The sequence below is a fragment of the Dryas octopetala genome, chromosome 5 (assembly GCF_963921425.1).
Source record: "Dryas octopetala chromosome 5, drDryOcto1.1, whole genome shotgun sequence".
NCBI classification, from domain to species: Eukaryota; Viridiplantae; Streptophyta; class Magnoliopsida; order Rosales; family Rosaceae; genus Dryas; species Dryas octopetala.
Window position 1 is genome coordinate 3,976,978 of NC_141370.1, and position 9,328 is coordinate 3,986,305.

General features: G+C 36.1%; 1 long non-coding RNA gene across 1 annotated transcript; it reads right to left on the reverse strand.

Moving 5' to 3' along the window:
• Positions 1-6,814: 6,814 nt before the first annotated feature.
• On the reverse strand, positions 6,815-9,089 carry LOC147283631 (uncharacterized). Its single transcript, XR_015122484.1, has 5 exons — positions 8,810-9,089; positions 8,607-8,701; positions 8,283-8,365; positions 7,837-8,087; positions 6,815-7,067 (listed from the first exon to the last, which is right to left on the reverse strand). It is a non-coding gene; the product is annotated as an uncharacterized LOC147283631 (long non-coding RNA).
• Positions 9,090-9,328: the final 239 nt, after the last annotated feature.

The window sequence follows — 9,328 nt, forward strand, 5'->3', positions numbered from 1 at the left end:
TCCTATCCTCAATCTTCACATCACACAATTACCTACAAGGGTTTTTTATTCTGAATCTCACTGATGAGTTTGAGTTTTTCCATTTTTAGGGGCTTCTTACCTTGTTTTCTCTTTTTTGTTCTGCCACTTGCTTCTTCTTCCCTTTTGATTTCTTGAAAATTTTACTAGAAAGTAATTATTTTGTCTAGCTCTATTAACAAAATTGCCAAATATACATTTTCTGGGTAAAGTTTATTTTCTTGGATAAGGATATAATGAAAAATGCATTAAAGTGGTTGAGAAAACATGATTGTTCTTCTATTAAGGACAACCTAGTGCCCAGACTGATATTCATATAAAAAAACTATATTAATTTAATGGTAAAAATGAAAAAAAAAAAACAAAAAAAGGTTAAATTCTTTGATTCATTCCATTTGTTACCATACGTCACATCGGAATAGTAAACCAGTTTTCAGTTTCCATTCCTAACTTGTTCAAAACATTAGAATGGAAATTTTAAAGTCATTTCATTCTCGAATAGTTAAGTAATGTAATTCAATTCCTATTCCCATTCTAGTATTACAGTCAAACAAACAGGGCCTAAGGGGCTGTTCCCATGGTTAAAATCCCTGCAATTCATGAGGATGGATGGGGTTGAGGTAAGCATCAAGGCCATAAATTGTAGGAAGCTGCATCAGACTTGCACAAGAGCAGATAATTTTACATGATCATCTATTACAGACACAGGCATAACTACCATCATGAATACCATAAGAGAATTAAAAGTCCATAAAATAAGATTATAAAAGTGAGAAAAAATTGGAGGAAATGAAAAATGATAAAGGGAACTACCTGACCGTCTTGAACCAGTGGTGTTGGCTTTTCTTTTCCCAAAGAAGCATAGAAAGCCCAAGGATGATAAATATCGCCCCTAAAATACTGAAAGTAAAAAATTCTGTGTTATCACAGTAAAGAAACAATTTCTATGTTCGTATTATAATATATATGGGATATAATGTCTACAAAGTGTGTGAGTTTTTACCTCCCTACATGAATAGTATCATTGAGCACTATAGCTCCCACCACCATAACAAAAATCATGGAAATGGGGCTAAATGATGTCACGAACACGGGGTCTCTCATTTGGGTCAATGTGATTTGTAAGAAAGCAGTGAAACTAGAAACCACAAGACCCTACAAGAACAAGCCTAAAATTAGAAATCATGAATCATGATGCACCAAGAATAACAAATACAAAATCACATCAATACTATTTTCCCATTTTAAGACTCACCGAGTAGATATAGCAAAGAAGCTTGATATTTCGGACTACCATCCATGCAATTCTTGATCTCCCCTCAACTCCCACAGCCACCACCAATATGATGTATTTCATAACTTCAATCTTTTAATATCTTTATTGTTGCTTTTGTTTTCCTTTGTCTTTATTAGAAAAAAACAACCAATAGTTACCCAACACCTCTGTGGCTTAGATCATTTATATGCTCAATTGGTGCATTATTTAATATGGTGGTGGCTGTGGGAGTTGAGGGGAGATCAGGAGTTGCATGGATGGTAGTCCGAAATATCAAGCTTGTTTGCTAGATCTACTCAGTGAGTCTTAAAAAGGGAAAATAGTATTGATGTGATTTTGTATTTTTTATTCTTGGTGCATCATGATTTCTAATTTTGGCCTTGCTCGTGTAGGGCCTTGTGGTTTCTAGTTTCACTGCTTTCTTACAGATCACATTGACCCAAATGAGAGACCCCGTGTTCTTGACATCATTTAGCCTCATATCCATGATTCTTGTCATGGTGGTGGGAGCTATAGTGCTCAATGATACTATTCATGTAGGGAGGTAAAAACTCACACACTTTGTAGATATTATATCTCACATATATTATAATACAAACATAGAAATTGTTTCTTTACTATAACAACACAAATTGTTTACTTTCAGTATTTTAGGGGCGATATGAATCATCCTTGGGCTTTCTATGCTTCTTGGGGCAAGAAAGAAAAGCCAACACCACTGGTTCAAGACGGTCAGGTAGTTCCAGTTATCATTTTTCATTTCCTCCAATTTTTTCTCACTTTTATAATCTTATTTTTATGGACTTTTTGTTCCCTTATGGTATTCATGATGGTAGTTATGCTTGTGACTGTAATAGATGATCATGTAAAATTATCTACTCTTGTGCAGGTCTGATGCAGCTTCCTACAATTTTGTGGCCTTGATGCTTACCTCAACCCCATCCATCTTCATGAATTGCAGGGATTTTAAGCATGGGAACAGCCCCTTAGACCCTATTTGTTTGATTGTAATACTAGAATGAGAATAGGAATTGAATTACATTACTTAACTATTCGAGAATGGAATGACTTTAAACTTTCCATTCTAATGTTTGGGACAAGTTAGGAATGGAAACTGAAAACTAGTTTACTATTCCCATGTGGCGTTTGATAACAATTGGAATGAATCAAAGAATTTAACCCTTTTTTTTTTTTCATTTTTACCATTAAATTAATAGTCTTTTTATATGAATATCAGTCTGGGGACTAGTATGTCCTTAATAGAAGAACAATCATGTTTTCTCAACCACTTTAATGCATTTTTCATTATATTCTTATACAAGAAAATAAACTTTACCCAGAAAATGTTTATTCGGCAATTTTGTTAACAAAGCTAAACAAAATAATAGACAACTAATTAATTTCTAGTAAAATTTTCAAGAAATCAAAAGGGAAGAAGAAGAAAGTGGCAGAACAAAAACGAAAAGACAAGGGAAGAAGCCCTTAAAAATCGAAGAACTCAAACTCATCAGTGAGATTCAGAATAAAAAACAAAAAAACCCTCATAGGTAATTGTGTGATGTGAAGATTGAGGATGGCAGTCTTTGTGTGAAGAGGTGAAGAAATGGAAGGATAAATTTCTCTCCTTTGATCAGTCATGTCGTGAGGGTGGGTATAGTTGATTCCATTTTTCTTTTCTGCTCTGTTATAATATTTGTGGGTTTGTATAACAATTCTTGTTAAAATGATATCTTCTATTGTATGTCTTCAAATCTTAGAATTTAGGACCTTCTCTAAGCTTACCATCTCACTGGAGCAGATTATAACATTTTGACATTTTGGGGATTTTGTTGATCACACACAGGTATTAACAAGGTTAAATGTGTGTACGTGTGTTATAGTATTTTGTCTCTCAAATATAAGGGTCCACTTTGCACTGAATGTACTTAATTCTCTTTTTTGGGTTGAGTATAGGAGTACCAGAAGGTGACTGACTCCAATCATGTTGAAACGGCCAATGAAGTGTATGGAAATATGAGTTCTGCAAAACCTGGTTTTTTTTTTTTGCGTCACCACCTTATCTCATCTACTCTACATCCATTACACTTTTTGATTGATAGAAGAAATGCATTCTTGTGGCACTAGGCTGCTCTATAAAGCTTCTACAAACTTCAGCCTTACAGGTACCACCAGGGGAAATGGTAGACTACATTGTAATCTCTGACTCCGACTTTGAGCCAGAACCAAATGAATATCCTCCGGCTCCACCAAACACTCCAAATTCAAATGAGACCAGCGAAGAGAAAGATCCATCTATCGTGGAGTCAATCCTAACTTTCCCTCTCTCTTACTACGATAGACCTTCATTGTATTACTTACAAGTTTACTACAATTTTTTACTTTTACAAGGATTATAGGATCTTAAACTTAATTTTTATTTTTTGACAAATATTCCAAACCATACAATAAATATATATGTTTATTTATATAGATATATATTTACCCATCATGTCCCTGATTGAGATCATTTGAGACTACACAACAAAAAGAAAGAATAACATGTTTTAATTTGATCTAAATACAACTCGGCCTGATGTTTTTATTTAAAATGGTGGAAACACAAACCCTTGAGGCTCACTAGCCATTGAGAGCTCCGGAAGTGCACTCTGATTTACTTAGTTCTACATTAGAAAAAAGAAAAAAAATATATAGCCTTGTATTATTTAAGCGACTTGAAAAATAGATTATCTTGGTGTGATAATTTTTTTTTTTGTTGTTTGAATAATGCGGCGGCTGCCACGTTCCTAAACTATCTAGGCCCTAGTTTGGGATGTGACAATCAGTCAATAGAATGTGTTTGCTAAGCTTTCAGAAAGTCTGATGCAAAAAATGAAGACGATAATCAAAGAAAATTCAGAGAGATGAAATACTGACAGAGCCACGTGGGCAGCACGAATACCCTAACCCAGGTATAGAAACGAAAACCCGAACTCAAACCTTTCTAAGTCCATGATTTTCTCAGTTAGACACTAAATGTAACTTTCCTCTCTTCAGTCCTATTTCCGGATTGCATTGCATGTTGAATCCGAGAAGAGTGATACTCAGTTGCGGTAAAAGCTCAACTCAAAACCCTTGCTTTCCTTGCTATTTTGTTTCCCCATCATTAGATGATTGTTGTTAAAGATTGGATTCTTACATGCAAGATTGTGAGAAGGGAGTAACGCTCTGGAGAGGTCCTGTAGCCTTCCGACTAGTGGGATGAAGCTTATCCCGAGGGCCTGAGTAAGTCTCAAATGACCCTAATAGGTTTCTACAACCTCCTCCCGAGTTTGAACTATCAAATACCGGTGCTTGATGATTTTGTGCATGCAAATGCAGGGGTTGGAGTTGTGGAGGAAAAAGGAATTGCGTGGGGAAAAGTCTTTACTTTTCTTTGGAAACCGAGTAGCCCTGGAGGTAAGAACCCTTCAAATTCCTTTTGTGAACCCTGCAACAACCTTTGATGGTATGAATATTCTTGTTTAAGTGTTTGGCGTAATTGAGATTATCCGAAAGTCAAGTCCTTGCTTAAACACCTTAAATGGTTGAGATTGGTAGTTGCTGACCTTGCTTCACTCTCTTTAGAAACTGGAGCATTTGGATAGGAATCTCGACTTGAGCTTTTGGGGTTTAAAACTAGACATTCCAAGGGTTTTTCTAGCAAAAAATCACCTCAATCCGACCTCACATGAAATTTTGGTGAAATTTCAAAGTTTACCCTGCACTGCTGAAATTCATAGGATTGGAACCCGAGACCCTTAAACTAAACCTTTGCTTTTCAATCACATGTAACCCAAGTTTGGTCTGAGATTTGTTAGAGTAGTGTGTAGGCATTCTTATAAAGTTTTCCTTTCAATAATCCTGTGATTTGGGGCTGTAATTATTTTCCTATACATTTACCACTCAAACTAGGAAATCTGATGCTTCCAGCAACTTTCAGGTTTTTGAGCTGGAGTGGTATATTTTTTTTATTTTTTTTTATGAGAAACTGAAACTTTCATTTAACAAATGAAAGAGTACAGAACAGTTTTGCTCTTTCTGTTTTTCAAGTGGTATATTAATAGAATACTTGTATATTACCCCAAATTACTTGATTATTTTTTAGTGTAATTATCTAGATGTCTACTAGTACCAACTCTCTACCAATTTTCATGTCCATTGAGATTAATTTAATTTTTCTAAAAACCCGAGAGTATGCCTTACTCAAGTTCATCTTTTACTGACAGTCAGCATATGTAGGCTTTATCTCTTTTCCCTAAATGGTCTAGGTAGGTCTGCATAGCCTTTCCTTCATCTTGTTATTTTTGACACCCAGTTAGTGTTTTGCAAAACCCTTTCACAAAGGATTTCCTTGCTTACTTAACAAAAACCTCAAACCCTAAGAAAAAGGGTGAGAACCCAAAGTCTTGGGTAGGTAAAGTTACTTATCTCCTATCTTCCCACCATCATTTTCAGTTAACCGTGACACACCACGATAATCTTTCACTTGAATTTTACACCCTTGGAGAGAGTCAACCAACTCCCTTGAAACTCTAGGGTTGACGGATAATCTTTGCTTGCCAAGCACATTTACTTGCACATTTGATGCCCTTGAGAACCTTGGTTATGACCTTTGTATACCGCTGTGTTTGAAAACAGGATTCAGCTGCCTTGAGGAGTCCTTAGTTCTTGTTTGGGCATATGATTGACTGGTTTGAGAATGCCTTGTATTTGATTTGTCCACTGCCTTGTTGGGATTGCTATATATTGTGAAATCTGATTCTTAGATACTAAATGTGTGCCTTTTGGATTGCCATGGTGATGTAAAAGGCTTACATGCATGCTTGTGTGCTTATGGAATGTGAATTAGCTATTTGACAACCTTGTAAGGGAAATCCTATCCATGGTGATATGTTGATGATTTCAACTTCCTTTACTTGTTATATGAACTTGATTTGGTGCCTAGGGAGACCATTGAGTTCAATGTCCCCAGAGAGGAAGCCCTTGAAGTGATCAAGGAGGAGGAGAATGCTAAGTTCTAGCATCCCTCTCGGAATTTACCCTTCTTACTTCTATGTTTGCATTTCATTTATACTATTACTTAATTTATTTGCATTTGTGACCTGTTTGATGATTCATAATGGCTTTATCTATGATTTGGGGAGTGTGTACTTGAAGCCTAGTGAACGCAGAGGGAACATAGCTTAACCTAGGCAACTACACCTAACTCAAATAACTTTGCTACTTGTTTTAGAACTCGGGTGTTAAGCTTTAAACAACTTGTGTGTTTGTACTGCATTTGTGAACCTTAGTTAGGATTTAGGATGCATAAATGGTTAGATTAGAGGCTTAAACACCTAGACAAGATCAAATAAAAAAAAATTTATCACTTTCAATTGAATGTGTTTCCTAAGCTTTCAGAAATTCTGATGCAGAAAATGAAGACAATAATCAAAGAAAATTTAGAGAGATGACATACTGACAATCAGTGGCGATCTGCAACCGCGAGAGCCACGTGGACAGCACGGAGAAACTCAGGTTCTTGGGGTTTCGGAGACAGTGGGGCGGCAAGACTTACACTGGAAAACCAACGTCTTTCCCGCAGAGGGAGCAGCGCCAGGTGGAGGAGGTGGAGGAGGCGGAGGGGGCAAGGAAGTTGGCTGTGGGTGGAGGTGTCGTAGATTAAGAGGCTTTGAGAGAGAGTAAACTGTGATGACTGACTCCCGCTATACCTTGAATTTCCAAGAATTCTATATGGGATTTCAAGGACTCATCTCTGTAGTAAACAGCAGAATGACAAGAAAAACAAAAAGAATGAATTGAGTTCATATTCTGGAAATCATTTGAAATATGAATCCATAAGCCAAACCACACCCAAAAATGAAATGCAACAAAACACATTTAAGACTAAGAAAAAATTTTGCAACAAAATATAACAGTACAGAAGCAGATTATTTTTTATTTTTTTTTCACAGTACAGAAGCATATTAATGTTTTGAATTTTATATGCTGCGCTATGATCCTTACTAAAACTTGAATGATTCATCTTCAATTTCTGTTGCTTCAAGTCAGAGGACTACTACAATTGCTATTATTTCAACAATTTCCATCTGTTATTCAAGGATAGGAGTACATCATATTATGCAACAAAATTCGCCCAATTAAAGAAAGAATATACAGAGAAACCTAAAAGTAACTACATTATGACATAAAACCAGTCAAATGTCTGAATCTTACCCCCACACAAAAGGTAAAAATCATATCAAAAGATTATTAGTACCCTTGTCTATGTTTCCTAATTGAAAGAGAAAAAGAAAAGGAGTCTAAACAAATTGAAGGTAAGCAAATAACAAAAAGTAGTCAAGTTTACATATATGATGAACATTTACGGAACCATGAGCTAGACAAATCTATAATTCCAAATACACATGTTAAACTTAAAAACAAATATAATATACGCTCCTCATATACCGCAAATAACAAAAACGCCAAGAAGGAGAAATTAAAAAAAAAAAAAAAAAACAGAAGAAGAAAATTATTAAAACCTTGAAATTGATCTGCATTCCTATCAGTTTCTTCCCTCTTGAACAAAACTTTGCCATTATCAACAGATAAAAACAGAGAAACTTTTGGGCAATTTTCTCGCACAGTACTTGGCAACAGAAGCAGGTGACCGGATTCTGTGGTGGGTTTTGGAAGTGCCAACAATTAGAGTAGCCGCATGGTATGATTTTGCTTCCCGTACTAGAATTTGTCGGACCGAATCGCCCATACAGACCTTAAGCTTCAGATCAACCTGATCACAATGCACATGCACTCAACTCCCAAAGGAAACAAATGATTGAAACAAAAATAAACACAAATTAATTACCCTCTGTTATCACTGAGAAAACTAGGAAATTTTCTCAGCATCCAATGGGAACGGAGAATTTACAATTGAAAAATAGAAAAGAGAAAAGAAGGTGCTGTGAAGGTGAATGTGAAAGTGAACCTGCTTTAAGTTGCAGAAACCTTCATAGGTAGAGAGCACAGAATCGAATGTCTTTACCAGTGAGAGCAATGAGGAAGTCTCCTCTACAAAACCCAGAAACCAGATTCAACAAAAACCCAGAAAATGAATCACAAAACCAAATCACACACACAGTGAGGAAGAGAGAGAGAGCTCTCCTCTACAAAACCCAGAAACCAGATTCAAATATAATATTTGAAAATCAATCTAAGAAATAAGCATATACAATAACAGGTATATGAGCATTTAAATCAGAGATATAACATAATTAAAAATCATAAATATTAGCTGCTATTGATTCCATACATTGGGTGCTGGCGATCATGCTCCTCATATAGCTGCTGCAGAGTAAGGGAAACATCAAAACCTTGTTTTGGGATACTGAAAAGCTCACGAAGATCCTGAAAAATTATTAGAAGTTCATTATAGAGGCTTAAATGGTTAGATTAGAGGCTTAAACACCTAGACAAGATCAAATCAAAAAATTTTGCTGAGAAGGAGAAGCTAACCGCGATCTGCAATCAGTGGTTCTTGGGGTTTCGGAGATCTCGGAGGCTTTGAGGGCCAAAGACTTTGATTTTGCCGTTGTTTGAGAAAGAGGGTCGGAGAGAGACTGTGATTTTGTTGAAATGGAAATGGGAAATTTGAGTTTTGAATCGGCATTTCGTGCTGGTGTGTAATTGCCATTGCCGGAATTGGCAATCTGAAAGTGAAACTTACAGACACAAATTAAGAGAGAAGGGAGAAACACAGAGGCCATCAAATGGCTATTTTTGGTAGAGCCTAGACTTAGACCCAAACACTAGTAGAGACTGGCGAGTAGAGAGAGGGCTTGCAATTTGCACACTGCTCAACTGCCCTTGTCAGTCTGCTATTATTTATTAATTTTTAAGCGGAAGAAATACCCGTCTTAGGCTGGGTTTTTAATCGTTCTAATCTTTTTCCCTTTCTACCCTTTCCACCATATTAGTTAGCTCAAAATACGTTTTTGGTCCCTGTATTATATAAATGAGTCGCACTTTAGTCCC